The 23,419-nt window shown below is 44.7% G+C and overlaps 1 protein-coding gene across 2 annotated transcripts in view; it reads left to right on the forward strand.

The window, feature by feature from the left end:
* ACSBG2 (acyl-CoA synthetase bubblegum family member 2) overlaps nucleotides 1–23,419 on the forward strand; it is a 165,189-nt gene that overhangs the window by 64,380 nt on the left and 77,390 nt on the right. Inside the window, exon 1 of one of the 2 annotated variants that reach the window (XM_075352530.1) lies at nucleotides 2,904–2,983. The exons of the other annotated variant lie outside the window; for it this stretch is intronic. The gene's annotated coding sequence lies outside the window, so the exon portion shown is untranslated. Of the gene's footprint in view, nucleotides 1–2,903; nucleotides 2,984–23,419 lie in introns of those variants that run through there. 2 annotated transcript variants of the gene reach the window in all.

The raw sequence follows: 23,419 nt of genomic DNA on the forward strand, positions 1-23,419 counted from the left end.
ATAAAGTTGTTTTTGCGGTCTGAAAAGGGGGCCAGATACAATGCGCACTTTCCTAGAATGCAGCCCAGGAGCTGCAGAAGGAGGTAGTTTTAGTTGCATAGGGAAAAATCTTGTGACAGGTTCCCTTTAAAGGTTTCTCAGTTACGACCTATATCCCCTTTTAGGGTCCCTTATATGTGACAGATCAGAGAACGTATCCTGCTCTATTAGGCTTGGAGCCTACGATCAGGACATGCTGCGTTATAGACGCAGCGTTAAACCTCTCCCAGAGGCTGCGTTTTCCGTGTGACTTCCGTCGGGTGCTCCTGCAGTCTGTGTCCCGCTCCCGCGCCAGCCCCGCAGCTGCTCGCACTGCAGTGTGTTAGCATCTACCTGCACTGCAGTGTGTCAGCAGCAGCAGCCCGCACATCAGTACGAGCAGCCGTTGGGATGATGAGTGTTGCCGTCAGGAGGTTAGTAAAGTTCATTATCTACTGTGCTGGGAGAGCGGTGCAGTGACCTGAGCTAACATCATGACGTCAGCGCTTGTCACTGACTTCTATGCCTGCCGCGTTCTCACATCACCTCTCGCAGGCGGCCTGAGTCTGTGACTAGCGGTGACATCACGAGACGTTGACGATGCTTGTGAACGCGGCGGTCATTGATCTCAGTCACCAGCGCTAACGTCAGGAGTGCAGCGGCGTACATCACTACAGGTAATGTACTTAGCGAACCTCCTGAAGTCAGCACTGGTCATGCCCTGCAGTGACTTGGGCTGACTTATTCATGTTAGCTCAGGTCACTGCACTGCTCTCCCAGCCAATAGGAAACGTTTTATTCTTCATTGACTGGGACAGTGAGTATGGATCGTCATGGGACCACCTTATTGTATTACGCCGGACCCGGATTTGTTTTTTCTTTCCAATAAATTGGTGAAAGAGGGAATGTTTTGGGGAGTGTTTTTTTTCAAATAAAAATTTGTTTGTCGTCTATTTTTTTTTTATTACTGACTGGGTATGTGATGTCTGGTATCTGATAGGCACCGTGACATCAGTAACCCCAGGGCTTGATGCCAGGTGACATTACACCGCTGGTATCAACCCCATATATTACCGTTTGCAACCGCACCAGGGCAACGGGATGAGCCGAGTCAAGTCCCAGGACTGTTGCATCTAATGGATGCGGCAATTCCGGCCTGCTGCAGGCAGATATTTTTAGGCTGGGGGGGCTCCCAATGACGTGGCTCTCCCCAGCCTGAGATTACCAGCCTGCAGCTGTGAGGCTTTATCTTGGCTGGTATCAAAATTGGGGGGCACCGCACGCTGTTTTTTTAAATGATTTATTGTACTGTATGATATAGACCCGCCCACCGGCGGCTGTGATTGGTTGCAGTCAGACAGCTGTCACTCAGCGTGGGGGCGGGTCTGACTGCAATTAATCACAGACGGGGGGAGGTGTGAATATGTCTGAGCCTAATGAGCTGCCAGCTCGGGAAGAAGAAAGAGCTGCCGCGGGAGCAGTGTGACAGCCGCGCCTGAGATTGGTGAGTATGAAGCGCTTGCTCCTATCCCTTTGCCCCAGATTCTGTTCCCCATAGACTTTATATAGAGACCAACATCTGGCCAGATTCCCTGGACTACATGTAACTCTCCTTCCGTTTTTTTGCAATCCGCAAAAAAAACGGAAGTCACACGGATGACACGAGGACCGTATGCAGAACGGAATGGATGCAATTGTCACACGGATGACCCACGGACCATATATGGAACGGATGCGGTTATCACACAGATGACACATGGACCGTATACGGAACGGGACGGATGCGGTTATCACACGGATGACACACAGACCATATACGGAACGGATGCGGTTATCACACGGATGACCCACGGACCGTATACAGAACAGATGCGGTTATCACACAGATGACCCACGGACCGTATACGGAACGGATGCGGTTATCACACGGATGACCCACGGACCGTATACGGGATGGAACAGATGCGGTTATCACACAGATGACACACGGACCGTGTACGGGATGGAACAGATGCGGTTATCACACAGAGGACACACGGACCGTATACGGAACGGATGCGGTTATCACACAGAGGACACACGGACCGTATACGGAACGGATGCGGTTATCACACAGATGACACATGGACCGTATACGGAACGGGACGGATGCGGTTATCACACGGATGACACACAGACCGTATACGGAACGGATGCGGTTATCACACGGATGACCCACGGACCATATATGGAACGGATGCGGTTATCACACAGATGACACCCGGACCGTATACGGAACGGATGCGGTTATCACACAGATGACACCCGGACCGTATATGGAACAGATGCGGTTATCACATGGATGAGACACGCACCGTATATGGAACGGAACAGATGCGGTTCTCACACGAATGCATCCGTGAAAAAACAGGACCGTTTTTTTGAGTACCGCAAAAACGTAACGCTCATGTGAATGAGACCTAAGTCTTGGTTTAGAACTAAAATCTGGTGACACGTTCCCTTTAAACAAAAAAAGACTCCCGGGGGTCTGTGTAACCCAATAGTGAACGATATGGTCTCTGGAGTGGGATCTTGTCAGGGATTATCTGTGAGGTAATCAGCCACCACCTGAAGCCCAGGTTACGTGAGGTGATGGCATTTCTCACACACAGCACCTGCTGCCTCACGTGACCTGCCCGTCGGGAGGAAGGTAAGTGGGTAACGTCACGACTCTCAGTACACGGTACAGCACAAACTCTGGGACTCGGTGGTGCTCGGTTTTCCCGCGCTTTCTTAACAAAGGTAATTCCCTGTGTGACTGCTCTTCCCTGTTACTTACCGGGAGGCGGCTGCTGAGCATCCTGCTGCTTATCAACTTCCCTACAGCCGCCCCGCCCTCTTCATTCACGGCCGCTCCCGACACTTCAAATAGGAGGCGCGGTGCCGCAGAGTCACTACAGAGCGGCCAGTGGCGGCGCCGGGCGCGGTGAGTGTGGAATGGTGACAGTCCGGACTCTAGTGGTGTATGGCAGCCCTCACACCTCTAGAGAACTCGGGGGGATTTCTCTTTTATACCCTTTACATCTCTCTATGCTGTGACAGGAGACGCACAGAAGTTCCATTGTCCGCAGATAGTCTGACCTGCGCTTACCCCATGGCTCTCTTCTGTGTCGTTTTCAACATTTTCGGGTAAACTTCAACCCTTTTGAGATTGTGTTTTGTGTTTTGTTTTTTTTTTTTTGTGGTACAATGTGGAGTTGTACTTTAAAAAAAGTCCCCCCATGCGGGTCTATTGATGGGAAAATAAAAGGCATGATGGCTCTTGGAAGAGGGGAAGGGAAAGAACCTGAAAATGACAAGTTCATGAAGGATGTGTGTTTGTGTGTGGTTTTTTTTTTTTTTTTTTTTCCTCCCATAAGTTCCACTTGCTCTCATTAGCTGTAGTGCTGTTAGTCTTTCCCCTTTTTCCAGGAGCAAGACCTTATTTTAGTTTTCTCCTGGGTTTCAGTCACACAGTTCACAGCTGTGAAAATTGGAGTGGGGTCAGCGCCTGAGTTTTTAAAGGGAACCTGTCAGGTGCAATATGCACCCAGGGCCATGAGCAGTTCTGGGTACATATTGCTAACCCCTGCCTAACTTTCCCAGCATCTAGTAGCATAGAGATCTTTAGAAAAAGGATTTTTTAAGATGCCATATGATATGCTAATAAGCATAGAGATTAGTCGCAAGGGCGTTATTTCCCCTGGCTAGTCGGCCCCCTTAGCATGTTAGTACACCCCTGTGGGAGTACGAACATGCTAATGAATGCACAGCGTCAGAGGATGGTTGCGCTCACCTCTCTACTGCAATCGTGTGTGAGTCCTGGGTTTCGGTCATGCGCACTACAAGGGTTTGAAGCCAGGACTCGTACGTTTGGCTTCATATTGCGCATGACTACCAGGTGTTCAAGTCCTGGCTTCAAACCCACGTAGGTTGCATGACCGAAAGTCCAAGATCATGCGCACTGATCCGAAATCAGGACTCTGACGCGATGGCAGCAGAGAGGTGAGCTCTAACGCTGCGCGTTCATTAGCATGCCCACAGGGGTGTACTAACATGCTAACGGCGCCGACTAGCCAGGGGAACTAACGCCCAGGGGACTAGTCCCCTCGCTCAAAAGATCTTTAGAAATACCTTTTTAAAGATCTTTTATCTATGCTAATAGAAACAGGGATGGTTAGGCAGGGAATAGCAATATACACCAAGAACTGCTCGTGGTCCGTGGGGGCATGTTGCACCTGACAGGTTCCCTTTGACCTAGATGCCAGTGTACCAGCTCCCATAGTGACCCCTTTCCCTTACTTTGATGGGTTGACATGGTACCTAGGGGGTCTGCTGGCTTCATAAGGGAATAACAGTACTAAAATTAACAAACTATAGTGTTGCAATATGTAGTAAGTGAGTTGAGTTGCAGGTTCAAGCTCCCAATGAGTGGTTAGGGGTTTTTTTCTTTGTCAAAAAATACAGTAAACTTTATTTTAAAATTTTCTATTTATTTTTTTTTATTTTGCTGGATGAGCTGGAGCTTTCTAGTATCATTTTGGGTCACAAGTCTTGATTTTCTCTATTCCACTTTTTGTAAGGCCAAGTCAAGAAGAAACATTAACTCAGTTTGTTTTTTTTGTTTTTTTGCTTTAATGCTTCCCTCACCCCAATTCCCCCCCCCCGCCTTATGGAAATTAAAAGCTGCTTTTTAGGCTGTGCGCATGTTGCGTACTAGCCCTGCAGAAATTTCTGCAGCGATTTGAACAGCACACATGCGCTTCAAATCGCTGCAGAGAGATGAAAAAAAGCAGATTCCATGCGCTCTGCCTGCAGCCCTTCCCATAGACAGAGCGGGGGATGCATGCAGAGCGCACGGGATAAGTGACATGTCACTTCTTAGAACGTGTGCTTCAGGCAGCAGCCGAAGCGCTGCGCTCTAATACGCCACGTGCGCACGGCTCCTGCATCATCTTCATAGATTATGCTGGGGACGCAGGATGCATGCAGTTACGCTGCAGTGCAGATCGCAGCGTAACTGCATGCAAATACGCAATGTGCGCACATAGCCTTACAGTACCAGCAATAGCTGAGATTTCAGAAATCTCGTGCACAGAAATGTTTTGTTTTTTGTTTTTTTTTAATTTCCTTTACGACTGAAATGTGAAACTGCTTCGTTTTAAAGAAGCAGCATTCCGTTTTTCATTGTTTTTTACAGCGTTCTTTCACCATTTAAAGCATTGATTGCAGATAAGCAACTGCTGCGTTATTGCTGCTTTGTGGTAAATAAAGTTAACTTTATTAAACATGCACTGTAGACACCTCAAACGCAACAAAACCTGCCTAAAAGTCTGATTTATCAAAAATAAGTTATTTAAAGCCTATATTAAAGGTAAGGTATCGCTTGTTTTTATTTTTGTATTAAAAATGATTATGAAATCAAGTGTTTTTAATACAAAATGAAAATCACTGCTTATTTAGTTTTTAGTTAATTCTAATTTTACTGTGGGCTGCCATGGATTTGCTGTGTGTGTAACGACAGTTACTCGCTCCTTTATGGCAGCCCCTGTGCATAGAGAACAGTGGTCGGGATCCGACCCCATCAGTAACGCTACAGTGGACGTTTCCTGTGACCTGGACACGCCCCCTGGGCTGACCAGATCACAGCAGAGGGATGAGATCAGCGCCATCATTGTGGAGCTCACAGCGTATGCTGTTTGCTCCACTTTACCCCTGTCAACCGCCGGAATGTGAGTACGGGCCGCCTCCCCCTCCCTGCCGTTACCGTCTCCAATGACACCCCCTCCCTCCGCTCTCCCCAGTCCCCCTCTGCCCCCACTACTGCTACAGTGGCCCCCCCCCCGTTGTTCCCATCTCCAATGACACCCCCTCCCTTTGCTCTACCCAGCCCCCGCTCTGCTGTGTGTGTGCGCCTCTGCATGTGAGTACTGCCGCTGCTGCCATCCCCAAAAACCCCCCCCACTCAACCCCCCCCCCCCCCTCCTTCCGCCTGCCACCTGTCGGCCTGTGTGTACCGGTGATACTGTCTGCACAGCCGTGTATCTAATCCTATCCTGTGTGATACTGGGTCATTCCACATAAAGTGGACCAGTTTTAAAAATCGTCCCCACTTGACCACCTCTGATTTTGCTGAAAATTTTATAAGGATCTACATGTATGTTTGAAAAGAGGTTCTGTAAATTTTTAGGGCCAGATCTCAAATACATTGGGCACTGACCTTTCACTGGAGGTTCCACCAAGCCTGCGGCTTCAGCTAAGAGGATTTTGCAAACTTTGGCACATAGCCATTAGGCTATGTTCACACACTGCGTTTTTTTTTTACCTGCGTTTTTGGTCTGTTTTTGCTGCAGAAATTTCTTGAGAAATTCTTGTAACCTTTCTGCAGACATTCCCCAGCAAAACCTATGGGAAAAAAAATTAGCTGTGCGCACACTGCGTTTTTTTTCTTAAGAAAATTCTTTCAGTAGATTTTCTTAAGAAAAAGAATGAGCATGTCACTTGTTTTCTTCAGCTAACTGCGTTATTTCACTCCATTGACTGTAATGTAATCATGAAATAGTGCAGGAATAACGCAGGTAGCAAGTGATGGGCGTTGTTCACTGCACTGCATTTTGCAGGGAAGTGATGTCACTAGGACAGGAAGAGGAAGACTAAGAGAAAAAAAAAAGCGTATGCTCCGCTGTATTTTTACCTTCCAGCCGGGTAAACACACAGCGGCGGCCCGGTATTCTCAGGCTGGGGAGAGCGAGGGACAGGGTTAATGCCCCCTCCCGGAGCCGAGAATATCAGCCGCAGCTGCCCCGGGAGTGTCTCATCCATTATGCGACAGTGCCGGCGTGTTACCGGCTCTTCCAGATGCTGTGATGCGGGGGTAATCCAGGTAATATGGAGTTAACGGCAACTAATAGCTGCCGCTAAGTCCAAGATTAGTGATGGCAGCGTCTGACACGCCGTCACTAATCTGAAAGTAAAGAAACGCACACCGAAAAATCCTTTATTTTGAATAAAAGACAAAAAGCCCCTCTTTCTCCAGTGTATTAACCTCTCCCAAACACAGCTCCGACGTAATCCACAGCGATGTCCCGCGGCGCTTCCAGCCGCGTGTGACAGTTCTCCACGGGTCAGTGACAGAGTGCTGAATCCGGCTCCTGAGCGAGGTGCAGAGGTGACTCCAGGACATTTCTTATGGCCGCTGATGTGAACACATTACCGGCCGCGAGAAGTGCAGTGTGTGGGGGAAACATCATAAATAAAGCTGGAATATCTATCCCTCTATTTATTTATCTATCTACTATCTATCTTTTATCTATCTATATTATCTATCTATACCCCTAAATATCTATTATCTATCTTTCTATATTATCTATCTATCACTCTATCACTCTATCACTCTAACTATCTATCATATGTCTATCTCTGTATTATCTATTTTTTTTTTTTTTTTTCATTTTCAATGTGCTTTATTGCTGTAAAGGCATTAAAAAACGCAGGGACCAACATGAAGAAAAACGCATCAAAAATGCACCTGCGTTATTGGTGCGTTTAACGCAGGTGCGCTAATCCTTCACTCAAGAAATTTCTTAAGAAAAATCATTTTTCTAGTGTGAACATAGCCTTAGAGTTCTATACTGGCTATGATGCTGAAATTTGGCATACTAGCTCAACTTTTGCTGCTAAACACGATAAAATTATTACCAGCTATGACAAAACAATATTTTGGCCGCAAATTTGTGTCAAAGTAGCTTGTAAAACTCCTTGCATAAAATTTATGCCTAACTTTGCCCATATGTAACTCGACCAAAAACCAATAGTAACTGGTGCTTTACCCTGTACACCAAACATCTACATGACTTTGCATTGCTGCAATATCACGGTCAAAGCATATGTATTTGTGGAAATATTCACACCCACATATGATGAAAAACTTAAAAAAAACCAACAAAACAAAACGAATTTTACCTATTTTTAGGTCAAATTTCTTAAAAAGGTACCCCTAAAATATATTAATTCTGATATCATTATAAAGAGCACATTTTTCTCTACAAGGATCATTGTTTTTTTTTTTTGTCTCAGTTTAAGAAAAGAATGCCACTGAACATTGTGTTATTTATTCATACGCAATGAATGGTAACTGCACTATTCAAACCCTTGCGTTGGTCCATGGTGGTTATACCACAACCAATTCCCTAAGAATTGGTATTATAATCCTATTAAGAATTGTAATAATGCTGTCTTTTGAGAATTGGCAGCCCCATCGCCTAGGAGCCATGGCCGATAGAGGTGCAAGGCCAGCCGCGGGCGGTCTCTTTATCGCAGGTTCCGAAGCCTGAGGGTGGGTGTGTTTGCCTAGGATCCCAAGCCTAATATTGGGTATCTTTTGTTGGTTCCCAAGCCATAATGTTCAGTCTAAGGCCATGTGTCCGCGGGAGCTTTTTGCTGCGGAGTTTGCCACGGAAAACCTGTGGATTTTTCTGGATTTTCCAGATAAATCCGCAGGTTCTAGCATGTACAGGCACTCCCCATGTTACCCTATGGCACATGGGGAATGTCTGTGTCCGCGCTGCGGAATCTCCTGCGGAGATCCCTCAGCCGCACCTAACTGCATGTCAATTATTCATGCGGATTTACTTGCGGAGGTCCCGGCCCTCCGCTATGGAAATAGAGGCCGGAACGTCCGCAGGTAAATCGCGTGAAACTCCGCATGCTTCCCGCAGCTATTCCGCTGGAAACTCGCTGCTAAAAATAGCTGCAGCTGCCGGCGGGCAGCTGCGGGAAACATGCGGCCGTATCTGCGAATATATCCGCAGGTACGAACGTCCCGTGGGCACATGGCCTTAGTGGTCTGGAATTGTTGCTGAATTTGTAACCTAATCGGTTCAGAGAAGCTGTATTGTCGGCCCATTGCTGTTGCAGCTGGAATTATTGCAATGATTGACTGCTCGGGAATCCAGCATGTATCATTTCTCACAGGCCAGTGAAAGAAGCTAGCTGGTCCATGAGGATGCATAAAATTTATTAATGCTTCATGGTCGTCGACTGAAATTTCAGAAATATTTCCAATCCACCAGTTCCTATCGTAAATGCAGGCAATGTATTGACCTGGCTGGAGGTTTGCATTTGGCACAAAAGGCATTTCTGATTTGACAGATCCATCTACATGGGCAATGAAAGATGATGGGTCATTTGACACCCTTGAAATGCGAATCTTGTCATCAGTTGGCACAAACTGGTGATTTTCTCTTGTTCCAGCAATTGTATGTCAAACAACAAGGACAAGGCTAAAAAAATTGATAGCTCGCAAATTCTTTTTGGTGTTATGAACTTTCTTCCCAAAAGGATTGCAACACGAAATTTGCAAATGCTCATATTTGGTCAAGAATGAAGCTTCATGGTATAAACAGATTTGTGAATGTTCGTCAAAATTTAGTCCCACTCGTCGACGCAGCAATTTCTGTTCATCCAATCCAAAGCTGGTAAACAATTTGTACTCATCCTTGCTATGGGTGAATGTCTTAAGGTGGCACTTCGAATTGTTCGCAAGGCCGATAGAGCACTGGGCCGATTCTTCATAAATTTCATTCTCAATCGCTAAAAAAATAAATATATGCATTAAAATGTAACAATAGTCAATAACTTTTCATAAATAAAAAGGTTTATAGGTTTTTGATTATAATACATACAACTCTGTAACGTGATAAGAATCTGAAAATCAAACACAAAATCAATGCATTACGCGCATAAATAACACAATGTTCAAAAATGTGCTCTTTATAATATCAGAATTAATATATTTTAGCGGTACCCCTTTTGAGAAATTTGACCTAAAAATGGGTAGAATTCCCTTTTTTTTTTCTTTTTTTTTTTTTTACGTTTTTAATGTGGGTGTGAATATTTCCACAAATACATATGCTTTGACCGTGATATTGCAGCAATGCAAAGTCATGTAGATGTTTGGTGTACAGGGCAAAGCACCAGTTGCTTTTGGTTTTTGGTCTTGAGTTATATATGGGCAAAGTTAGGCATAAATTTTATGCAATGCGTTTTACAAGCTACTTTGACACAAAATTGCGGCCGAAATATTGTTTTGCCATAGCCGGTAATTTTTTATCATGTTTAGCAGCAAAAGTTGAGCTAGTATGCCAAATTTCAGCATTATAGCCAGTATAGAACTCTAATGGCTATGTGCCAAAGTTTGCAAAATCCTTTTAGCTGAAGTCGCAGGCTTGGGGGGGGGGGGGGGGCCTCCAGTGAAAGGTCAACAGTGCCCAATGTATTTGAGATCTGGCCCTAAAAATGTACAGAACCTATTTTCAAACATACATGTACATCCTTATTCATTTTTAGCAAAATCGGAGAAGGTCGAGGGGGGACCACTGGTTGACATGGAATGACCCTCCTGTCTGCACAGCCGTGTATCTAATCCTATCCTGTGTGATATACGGTCTGCTGTCCTTGGTGACACTTTAGACATTTCTGGTCACCATCAAAATGGCTCTGCACTATGTCCCTACATGTCATTCTCTGTTATCTGTTGGAAACACTCAGATTGTGAGGGTGAGCTGTGACATCACACACAGGAGAGCAGACTCCGCCCACTTTACTGCAGCTGTAATCTGAGCTTTTTCTACAGTGGGATTTCTGTAGGATTTCAGAAGCTGCTCCCCCTAGTGTTTAACAGTGGAAAATATCAAACTTTTAAATTTTTATATATATTATATTATATTATATTATATTGCTCCATTAAAAACAAATGAACAAAACATTAAAAGATCATTGCTTTACATTTTTCAGTTATTAAATTTTTTTTTTTTTTTTTTTTGTTAAAACACTTAATCATACATTAAAAATTAGTCCAAGTATGTACTGGATATCTATCAATTGATGATAATTGTTATAGTGCCAACATATTCTGCAGTACTTTATAATCAGGTAGGGGGGTTGTACACACAAAAACAAAATAGTATATAGTTCAGCAGCTACAGTAGGAGTAAGTGCCCTGCTCAAAAGCTTACAATCTATGGGGAAATGGGGGGGACACAAAAGATAAAGCGTACTTGTAGTAACTGCTCATTGTTATAAATCCTTGATAATTTATTGATTTCATATAAAGTTCAATGATCCGGTCATTAGACAGTAACCTTTTAGGTGCTATTTGATGTATGGAGGATGTGAGGACAGAAATGGGAGGGAGAAGGATATGACAAGCACTTAAAAGGCGGGACAGGGGAGATTTAGGTTAGTAACTTATGATAAGCTTGTCTGAAGAGATGTTTTTAATGCACACTTAAAAACTTGGGGGGGCTGGATTTTAGTTGCATTCTTTGGGGTACTGCATTCTAGGAAAGTGGCACAGCATGAGAACAGTCTTAGAGGTGCTGAGGTTCGTATTATGGAGGAAGTTAGCCTAAGGCCCTGTGCCCACGAGAGAAAATACCAGCAGAATTTTTGCGCTATTTGAGCGTTATTGCTGCGGATCCCCCCCCCCCCCCAGACCCCTCGACCGTATATCCATAGTAGGAAGTCAGGAAATCCACATGAATAATTGACATGCAGTTCTTTGCAGCTGCAGGAAATCTGCAGCATTTTCCGCAGGTGCAAAATCTGTTGCATTGAAACAGCACTCCCCAAATCCCATAGGATAACATGGGGTGTGTCTGTACAGTCATGGCCAAAAGTTTTGAGAATGACACCAAAATTATTTTTTCACATGATCTGTTGCCATCTGGTTTTTAATTGTTTGTCTGATGTTTACATCACATACAGAAATATAATTGCAATCATATTATGAGTACCAAGAGGTTATATTGACAGTTAGAATGAGTTAATGCAGCAAGTCAATATTTGCAGTGTTGACCCTTCTTCAGGACCTCTGCAATTCTCCCTGGCATGCTCTCAATCAACTTCTGGAGCAAATCCTGACTGATAGCTGTCCATTCTTGCATAAGCAATGCTTGCATTTTGCCAGAATTTGTTGGTTTTTGTTTGTCCACCCGTCTCTTGATGATTGCCCACAAGTTCTCAATGGGATTAAGATCTGTGGCCATGGACACAAAATCTCTGTTTTGTTCCATGAGCCATTTAGTGATCACCTTTGCTTTATGGCAAGGTGCTCCATCATGCTGGAAAAGGCATTGTTGGTGCCAAACTGCTCTTGGACAGTTGGGAGAAGTTGTTCTTTGAGGACATTCTGGTACCATTCTTTATTCATGGCTGTGTTTTTAGGCAAGACTGTGAGTGAGCCGATTCCCTTGGCTGAGAAGCAACCCCACACATGAATCGTTTCAGGATGCTTAACAGTTGGCATGAGACAAGACTGGTGGTAGCACTCACCTCTTCTCCTAATAAGCTGTTTTCCAGATGTCCCAAACAATCAAAGGGATTCATCTGAGAAAATGACTTTACCCCAGTCCTCAGCAGTCCACTCCCTGTACCTTTTGCAGAATATCAGTCGGTCCCTGATGTTTTTTCTGGAGAGAAGTGGCTTCTTTGCTGCCCTCCTTGAAACCAGGCCTTGCTCAAAGAGTCTCCGCCTCACAGTGCGTGCAGAAGCACTCACACCAGCCTGCTGCCATTGCTGAGATAGCTCTGCACTGCTGGTAGTCCGATCCTGCAGCTGAAACAGTTTTAAGATGCGTTCCTGGCGTTTGCTGGTCCTTCTTGGGCACCCTGGAGCCTTTTTGGCAACAATGGAAGCTCTCTCCTTGAAGTTCTTGATGATGCGATTGTTGACTGAGGTGCAATCTTTGTAGCTGCGATACTCTTCCCTGTTAGGCCATATTTGTGCAGAGCAATGATGGCTGCACGTGTTTCTTTAGAGATAACCATGGTTAACTGAAGAGAAACAATGATACCAAGCACCAGCCTCCTTTTAAAGTGTCCAGTGGTGTCATTCTTACTTAATCATGACTGATTGCCAGCCCTGTCCTCATCAACACCCACACCTGTGTTAATGGAACAATCACTAAAACAATGTTATCTGCTCCTTTTAAGGCAGGAATGCAATGATGTTGAAATGTGTTTTGGGGGGTAAAGTTCATTTTCTTAGCCAATATTGACTTTGCAAGTAATTGCTGTTAAGCTGATCACTCTTTATGACATTCTGGAGTATATGCAAATTGACATTAGAAAAACTTAAGCAGTAGACTTTGTAAAAATTAATATTTGTAGCATTCTCAACTTTTGGCCATGACTGTACTTGCGCAAACCTGCGGAAAAATATCCACAGGTATTTTCTTCCATGGGCACAGGGCCTTAGATAATTTTCGGAATGGAAGGGGCGGGTAGGATGATACAGAGCTGAGGGAAGAAATATAGGGTGGTGCAGAGCTGTGGATAGCTTTGTGGGTGACAGAGGTTTGTGTTGTATTCTGTAGCCAGTGTAGTGACTGGCGCAAGGCGGAGGTATCGGTGAAGCGGCTGGACAGGAATATGACCCTGGCTGCTCAATCCATCCTGAATGGGAGTAAGTTTAGTCAGAGGGGACCACACAGTTGAAAACTTATCACACATGCCCATCATTAGGCTGTGTGCACACTGGGCGAATTAGTTGCGGGGTTTTTTCCTGTGGAGTTTTCTCACAAAGCATGAAGGCTCTTCAAACTTTCAACTCAGCAAACTGAGAATCCTGAAGTCTCATGCACACTATGAATATTTTCTCCCAGCAGATTTAAATTTACTGTGTTTATTGCTTCAAATTTCACCATACTGAGGAAAAACTTCACAGAAAATAACATGCAGCAAAACATGCTCATTTTTGTTGTTTTTTCAAGCCTAGAGATTCGGAAATGGGGCAGAATTTTCTGCACCAAAATTTTACGTGTCCACATAACCATACAAGGTCTCAACAAACCAAATCTGTACTTTTTATTTAAAAAAAAAAAACCAAAGCAAAAAAACCCCTAAAACTAATCTTATTCCTGCTGCCCCAAGTATGTAGTTATGATTGTTTACGTTGGGGTGTGTGTGAAGGTGTTAAAGGGAACCTGACAGCTGATACATGCCTGTGCATTAGGCAACATGTATCAGATTGGCTGCACAATTTCAGTAATGTTTCCTTTTTGGGTAAGGACACACAGCGAGTTAAACGGAGAGTATGGAATGCGATAAAATCGCACTCCACTCGGGCCAATGTTAACTATGGGGTCGTTCCCACGTGCGACTTTTTTTTTTTTTTTTTTTTCTTAGCCCTATTCATACCGAGAAAACAATCGCAGCATGCTGCAGGTGGAAACCAATTTTGTTTTCATTTTCACCCATACAAGTCTATGTACTGCGAAGTTTCTCTCGCACCCAATCACATTACACTGAAGTGCAGTGCGATAATCACATCAGCTGATAATGGAGGAGATGCGGAGATTTGTCCCGCCCTCTCCTCTGCAGCGATGATCGGATCGCATCACAGTATGACACTGCTTACACTCGCAGAAGTTGGGGTTCATTAGCGCAACGCATCCGATGCTTTCGCATCAGATGCTAAAAGCCCGTGTGTCCTTAGCTTTTCTATCAACTGCAGTATTTCAGAGTCTGTTATAAGCTGCCAGGAGCCACACCAGATACCAACTTTCTAACTATCCATGCAGTGCAAGAGATGTTTTGGTTTTTTTGTTTTTAAATTCTGTGCTGATATTTTATAGAACTCCAACATATTCCGCAGCACTTTACAATTCAAAGGAGTCATGTACAGACAATGAGACATTATATTACAGAATAAGGCTACTTTCACACATCTGGCTGTAGCAGTGTGGCACAATCTGGCGCTCTGCTGAAAAAACAATTTATTTTTTTTTGCTGCCGGTTTTGTTTTTTCCAGCATTGGCACCGCATGGGCTTGCGTTCCGTCCGTTTTTTGCTGCATGCGGCAGATTTAGCTGATGCGGCGGCCGAATGGAACGTTCCCTGGCACGTTTTTGCTCCGGCAAAAAAACGCATCTGGCCGCTGCGGCACATTTTTAAATGCATGCCTATGGGCGCCGGATGTGGCACGATGCGGGAAAAACCGCATCCGGCAGCTGCATGCGGTTTCTTCCACTGCGCACGCTCAGTAGCGTGCTGCAACCGGAAAAAAAATGGACAGGCCGCATGTAAAAAAACTTATGCAAAGGATGCAGTGTTTTCGCCACATCCGTTGCATAGGTTTCACGGCCGGATTGAGCTGCACTGCTCAAACTGGATGTGTGAAAGTAGCCTAACAAATACCAAGAGGCGTGAGACCCCTGCTTCCAAACTTACAATCTGACAAAATAATTTTAAACTGGGCCTTGCTCACATGGCGTTAATACAAAGTGGTGTAACTAGTGTCTAATGGGCAAAATTTGGACCTGCCCTCTAGTACCCCCCCTGTATGGAAACAGGAGATGCCCCCCCCCCCCATTTATATTCATAATCTAGTACCACCCTGGTATATAGTTGGATCCAGAAATATTTGGACAATGACAAATTCTACATGATTGGGCTGCTCTGCATGATTTTTTTTTTTTCAAATGAAATTGAGATGCCTTTTGAAGTGTGTAGATTTTTAAAGTTTAAGGAAAATTAACAAAATATATCATTATAAAAAAATTTGGGAATTGCATCAATTTTTCTACAAAGCCTCCTAATTTCAGGGGCTCAAAAATAGACTTAATTTACTATTAGGCTGAGGCCACACGGGGATTACTGCGAGTGCTCGTATGACACTCGGCACACGCTCGCAGCACAGTGGGATCATGCGATCAGACCACAGTTGGGGAGGGCCAGCGCTGTGGAGGAGAGGGAGGGATTTATCTTCCTATCTCCTCTGTTTCCGGCTGATGCGAGAATCTCACTGCTATCGAGTTACACCGGTGCAACGTGAGAGCAATGCAATGTTTCTCTCGCCCCATAGACTTGTATGGGTGCGAGTTGAACAGGATCGCATTCCACCCGCAGCATGCTGTGACTGTTTTTTCGGTTTGATTAGTCCTGAGAAAATAGCTCATGGGAGCTGCCCCATAGAGTAACATTTGTTGGAATAGGTGTGTGTGTGTGTGTGTGTGTGTGTGTGTGTGTGTGTGATTTTTTTTTTTAATACTTTGAAGGCATCAATGACTTTCAGACTTCTGCACAAATGCTGGGCTTCCTCTTTTGATACTTTGCCAGGCCTATACTGCAGCTGACTTCAGTTGTTTGTAGGTCTTTCTGCCTTTAAAATTGAGGTCAGGTCCTCAGTACTCCCAGGACCATGAGTAGTTCTGGGTGCATATCTAGAATCACTCCCTAATAGTCCCAGTATATAGTAGCATACATAAATTATTAGAAAAAGTATTTCTAAAAATATTTTATGATCTACTAATTGGGTCTGTCTAGTGGGTCCACTTGGCTTATCATGCCCCTGTGCGTCATGGCAGCACGGTACAAAGCTGCACATGTACACGGCTTTGTATTAGACATTTAGCTTGTTTGAAGCCAGCTATGCATACCCCTGGCATCAGACTCGCTGCCCATGATCAGAAGCCGTACGCACTTCTGGTCATGTGCTCTACTCAGAAGCCATGTGTCCTGGCTTTGGAGTAGTGCTCATTACTAAAAAAATGCGAACGACTTCTGACCATGAGCAGTGAGCGTCTTTGGAGCTGCGTACTCATACACCCGGTGTCAAAGCGCAATGCTAACTGGTACAAGCCGTGCTGCCATGACTCTGGACATTGTAAAGCATGTTATTGCACTCACAGGGGCGTGATAACATGCTAAGTGGGCCGGCTAGCCAGGGAATGAACGCCCCCTGCAACTAGTCCGTGCCCTAATTAGCAATACTTTTTCTAAAAATCTATGTGTGCTACTATTTGCTGGGACTGTTAGAGAGGGATTCTAGATATGTGCACAGAACTACTTAGTTCTGGGTGCACAGGTGGACCTGGCAGTTTGCGTTTTTAAGTTTTTTTTTTTTATTTCATTAGCATATTGCTAATCCCTGCCTAACTGTCCCCTGTATCTAGTAGCGCACATAAACAGATATTAAGAAAAATTAATTCCAAAGATCCTCTGATATGCTAATGAGCGCAGGGACTAGTTGCAAAAGTTAGTTCCTCCGCTCATTCCACCCTCTTAGCACTCCCACATGGGTGTACTAACATGCTATTCAATGCCAACTGCCCAGCTTCATCAACAGTGATGTGCGTACTTGTGTTTGTTGCACCGCCTCAGAACACTGAGCATAGGATCAGTGCGCATGATCAGAAGTCCCCGGCACCACCGGTCATGCCCAATATACTAGTTTGAAGTCCAGGACGCGTACACCCGACTTAATAGTGCGCATGACCGGAAGTCCAGGGATCATGCGTACTGCGCCGACATCCAGCGTCAGGCGCAGTGGCAGCACAGAGGAGCGTGACCATGCCTCTGACTCTGTGCATTTATTAGCATGTACACCCACTGGGGCATGCTAAGGTGGCTGACTTGCTAAGGGTACCTTCACACTTTAGCGATACAGCAGCGATCCGACCAGCGATCTGACCTGGTCAGGATCGCTGCTACATGGTCGCTGGTGAGCTGTCAAACAGGCAGATCTCACCAGCGACCAGCCCCCAGCCAGCAGCGACGTGCAAGCGACGCTGCGCTTGCACGGAGCCGGCGTCTGGAAGCTGCGGACACTGGTAACTAAGGTAAACATCGGGTATGGTTACCCGATGTTTACCTTAGTTACCACCTCACACCGCTTAACTTAGCGTGTGCAGGGAGCAGGAGCCGGCACTGGCAGCGTGAGAGCTGCGGAGGCTGGTAACTAAGGTAAATATCGGGTAACCACCTTGGTTACCCGATGTTTACCTTGGTTACAGCTTACCGCAGGCTGTCAGACGCCAGCTCCTGCTCCCTGCACATTCAGGATTGTTGCTCTCTCGCTGTCACACACAGCGATGTGTGCTTATCAGCGGGAGAGCAACAATAAAAAAACGAACCAGGGCTGTGTGTAACGAGCAGCGATCTCACAGCAGGGGCCAGATCGCTGCTCAGTGTCACACACAGCGAGATCGCTAATGAGGTGACTCAGCAGCGAGCTCAGTAGCGATCTCGCTGTGTGTGTGTGTGTGAAGTACCCCTAAGGGAACTAACGTCCTTGTGACTAGTTGCTGGCCTCGTTAGCATATAATGAACTTTAGATATTCTTTTTCCAGTCACCACGACAGCGCCACCAGAAAGATAGGTCCGCCCATCATTTTGGACAGGAAATCCACTAAAATAAATGGGCGGCACCTCTCTACCGCATCAGTTCGGTTTCCTGTCCCAGGATGGGATACTCAGAAGTGCTGTGGCGCTGCCGCATTGAAGGATGGCTTAGGTTGGGCTCCTTGGCTTTTTTTTTTTTTTTTTTATACCGGGTATGTGCCCTGCAGGCGGTTAAACCCCTGTGGTTGTATACGCCGGTCAACCGTTCTTATGTATGTGTCCTGTGGGGGCGTGAGGCTGGGTTTCCCAGCAGTAGATACGCCGGTATCCCGGGCTGGGCCTGTGTCAGTACCCCTGTAGTTGATGAGCTGTTTTTGTGTTTGTGTTTTTTTTTTTTTTTTTTTTTTTTTTTTTTTTTTTTTTTTTTTTGGAGCCAGGTCTGTGTCTTGCAGGGGTGCCCCTGCGGTCGATATGCTGGCCTCCGGGTAGACAGGACACAGACCGTCTGCTGACAGTGGACACTCTGGAGAGCGAGGCATGCGCAGCTGAGGTCGATAACTAACCTGTGGTCTGAGGCAGTGGTCTGGATCTGTTGACAGCATCGGGAGAGTGCACTGTAATGGCGGTATTCTGACTTCCGGTCTGGCAGGAAATGGCCTGCTCCCTGGATAGAAAGGCTGATGCCTATCTTAAGTCTGCATGGAAGACCTCAGCAGGGGCACTGCGACCCTCAGTAGTAGGAATGTGGGTGGCTCGGTCTTTGATGGTCTGGATGCAACACCTGGAGGACCATTTAAAGGCTGATGTTCCTTGTGAACAACTGTTGGACACCTTCTCTCGAGTAAAAGGCGCGGCCGCTTTCTTAGCCAATGCTTCTGCTTCTAAAGCAGCAGCTTTGTCTAATTTGGCAAGACTAGCACTATGGTTAAAGTGCTGGCCCAGGGACTTGCAATCAAAATCCAGATGCCATGCCGTGTGAAGGGTATTTCCTTTTTGTTAAGCCCCTGGATGATATCCTGGAAAAAGCTGGGGATAAGAAGAGAGGCTTTGCCACTTTCTCTTCTGCTTCCTTTACACCCAGCTCCTTTAGAAAAGCTGGAGGCCATGGAGGAAGACACTCAGTCAAGTGAGTAACTCCCAATCTAGTGCTAGTCACGCCCAACCTAGCGCTAGTGCCCCTGTCCCTGAAAATTTTGCTCGACGTATTCCTGGTTTTGTTCCCCAATCAGGAATCCAATTCGAGACTCCCAACCTCAGGGAAATAGACTTTTTCAAAATCTGTTTCTCTGAGGCTATTGTCAGTCTTATGGTGGAGAAAACTAAACTGTATGCCCAGCAATTTTTGGCCAAAAACCCAATTCATCATATCCCATTGACTCAGTAGAAATGATGAAATATTGGGGACTGGTCCTTCACATGGGCATTGTGAAGAAACCAGAAATTCGCCAATACTGGAGTACTGATATTTTATATCAAACTCCAATATTTCGCATGGTCATGAACCACAAACTGTTTGAGGCCATTCATAAGTTTGTCCCTAAAAATGGAGAATGTGGACAGCATTCCCTGCGATGACCTGTATTTTGACACTGTTCAAAATTCGGCCAGTCATCGAGCGCCATTTGACTCTTGGAGCTAATTTTCTATTCCAAAGTCAAATGGTGCTCCTTGCCTTGCTGTGCGCCCAAACATTTGATTTCCACCACATGAGGTATCGGTGTGCTCAGGGGAAATTGCACCATATATTTTAGTGTGTGTTATATATAGTTATGGCTCAACGTTATAAACTTCTGTGAAGCCCCCAGGGGTTTAAAGTTCTCACTAAACATCTGGATAAATTCCATGAGGGGTCTAGTTTCCACAATGGGGTCACTTGTGGGGGAGCTCCATTGTTTAGGCACATCAGGGGGTTTCCAAACGCAACATGGCATCCACTAACAATTCCTGACAAGTTTGCGTTTGAAACGTCAAATGGTGCTCCTTCCCTTCCGAGCCCGGCCGTGCGCCCAAACAATTGTCTTCCCCCACATGAAATATCTGTGTACTCAGGAGAAATTGCACAATTTTATGGTGCATTTTTTTTCTGATACCCTTGTAAAAATGCTACATTTTATTGCTAAAGTAACATTTTACATTAAAAAATTTTACATTTTTTTTTTTCTTCCACATTACTTTGGTTCCTGTGAAGCACCGAAAGGGTTAAACGTCTTGGATGTGGTTTTGACCAGTGAGGGGTGCAATTTTTAGAATAGTGTCACTTTTGGGTATTTTCTGTCACCTAGGCCCCTCGGTCACTCAAAATTTGATCTGGTGCCTACAAAAAAAAGTTTTGTTGGAAAAATTAGAAATGGCTGATGACCTTTTGTCCCCTTCTAACTTGCTAACGGAAATAAAAAAATTTGTTTCGAAAATTGCACTGGTGTATAGACAAGTGGGAAATGTTTAGTTACTATTTTGTGACTTCTCATTTATGGGCATAAAATTTTAAAATTTTGAAGAGTGCGCAATTTTCAAAATTTTCGCCAAATTTCCGAAATTTTTAAAATTAAACGTAAAAAACTATCGGTCTAAATTTACCACTTTCATGAAGTACAATGTCACGAAAAATCAATCTCAGCACTATGATCCGTTAAAGCGTTCCAGAGTTATACCCTCATAAGGGGACACTCTTCAGAATTGCGCAAAATGGCGAGGTCAGGAAGGTCAAAATAGGCTGGGGGCTGAAGGGGTTAAGCATGTGACATACAGCTCGATGAGGTTAAGATCTTGTGATTTGACTCAGCCATTGCAAAATTATTTCATTTACTTTAAACTGCTTGGTTGCTTTCACAGTTTGTTGGGTCGTTGTCCATGTATACTGTGAAGCGCCTGCTAATCAGCTTTTCTGCATTTGGTTGAATCTGAGCAGAAAGTATAGCCCTGTACACTGCAGCATTAATCTGGTTGCTTCGGTCTTTAGCCAGATCAATACATACCAGTGGCCTTTGGAAGCCATGAATGCCTCAATCATGTTTTACAGAGGATGTGGTGTGCTGTAGATCGTGAGCTGTTCCAGGCCTTCCCCATACTTTCTTGTTCCCTTCATTCTGATACAGGTGTATCTTGGTTTCATCTGTCCAAAGAAACGTTTTCTTTAAATTTTCACTTTCCATTAATTCCTGTGTACCATCTGAAGGGTTAATCCAAAACTTGTCAGGAAAAGAAGTCGTTGAGGGGTGCTGTTTTTAAAATGTCATCACTTTTGGGCAGTGTACATTAAATCTGTATAAGTCCCTAAAGAAATAGGTGTCTTGAAAAAATGAGAAATTGCTACTAAACTTCTATCCCTTCTAACATCTTAATAAAATAACATGAAAAATGATGCGGGTGTAAAGTAGACATATGGGAGGTGTTGATTTTTGTGCAGCATGACTGGTTTGATATGAAAATGGAAAGTTTGAAAATTGCTAAATTTTCAGAAATCCCAACACTCTTACAAATACACAAAATATAAAGCCAAATTTATCACTGACAAAGTACAATGTGTTATGAAAAAAAGTCTTAGAATCACTGGTATTCGTTGAAGTGTTCCAAAGTTACTACCTTCTAAAGTGACACTGGTTAGAATTAAAAAAAAAAAAAATGGCTTGGTTACGAACCCTTGTATGACTATCGACATGCTGTGAACTTCATGATTCGATTCCCTTCCTTTGATGCGGGCTCACACAGTGTCTGCATCTTTTACCTGCAGATGAAAACTGAATCATTCAGCCTTCATCTCAACAGCCCTTGGTGTTCTTTGACCGCTTCATTTAACATGCGCTGGCAGGGGCACACTGTGTTCTGAGCCCTCATCGGTTTACCCGCAGCGCAATCTGAGGACACTGTTATGGTCAGAAAACTTGCTCACTCTGCACTGCAGCTGCCTTTCCACGCAAGATACAGGACACACCAGTGGAGATTGGTTTTGTTCAAAGCCACCACCAGCTTCTTTAGGAAAGGAACCATGGTGTGTTATGACAGTCAGCTGGTGACCCCGGTGTCTGTCACCACAGTACTCCTGTGAAAACCAGCCTGTGGCCGCCATTCATAGGAGGCTGTCATTTCTTCTTTATACAGCATTGATGTGGCATTGCTGTATTTAGAGCAATTGTTCAGACTTGCAGGTTCAAGTTCCCTAAGGAGACTATTAAATGCAGTAAAGTAGAAAAGTTTAGAGGTTGTCCACTGCATAGCCAACCCCTTCTCATTCCCCTTATTCATCCCCGTAAAAATAAAGAAGCCTATACTGACCTCTAATGCATCTGGGTTCCTGCGATGTCTGGAGCCGCATTCCTGGGGCTCATGTAACATGACACGCGAGCCTGGCGTTTGTCTCCCCGCCTTCGCACATTTGAGCACAAAGACAGCGCACCGCTCACATCCATCCTGCTCGAATGTCTGAAGGTAGGGAAATAGGGGCTTGTGACCGTTATGGCTCTCGTAAAGTTGTGACACAAGCAAGACACCCACCCCCACCCCCACACTAAGAAAAGAAACAACTATACAGGTTTGGTACCTACAGAATCATACTAATCTGGAGACTCATGCTAACAGATCAGTTTTATGGTGAAATGAATGCTGTAAATTTAAACAAAAAAAAACTCCATTGCAGAATTTCCCTTGTTTTGCTAATTTGCCACAGTTTAGATTTTTTTTTTTCCCCTGCTTACCATTTACATCATATGATAAAATGGATGGTGTGAATTCAAGAGTGCAACTTATTCCGAAAAAAAGCCCTCACACCTCTATATGAACTGAAAAAGTTATGACTCTTGAAGTAAGGGGAGGAAAAAACCTAAGGAAAAACAAATCACCCGATCCTTTTAAAGAGGTGGTTCACTAGTTAGTATTCAAAGGCACATTGATATTATGTTGAGAAACAAGGTTTTTTTTTTTTTTCCAAATTTGTGGAGCCTGTTGCGCTATTGCGGTCCACTCATCCCCTTCGCGTGACCTGTGATGCCAGTTGACCTAACATAACCGCGGCCGACCCCAGTGTTCCTGAGTGACTGGGATGTGGGTGACGTTTCACCGCTCAGCACTCCTGCCTGCCCTCCTGTGTTTCTATGACAGGTCACCCATGCTTCAGTGACCTGCCTCCTTTTTTTTAAATTTTGTCAGTCATTGGCGTGTGACGTTTATCATGTCTGGTCTTAGAAAATGGTGCCAGAGGTGGAACATGTGAAGAGTGAGATCTTTGCTTAATGAAGATATCATTTGAGCCGAGATCTGTCTGCAC

Source organism: Anomaloglossus baeobatrachus, chromosome 1, assembly GCF_048569485.1.
Source record: "Anomaloglossus baeobatrachus isolate aAnoBae1 chromosome 1, aAnoBae1.hap1, whole genome shotgun sequence".
In the NCBI taxonomy this organism is placed as follows: domain Eukaryota; kingdom Metazoa; phylum Chordata; class Amphibia; order Anura; family Aromobatidae; genus Anomaloglossus; species Anomaloglossus baeobatrachus.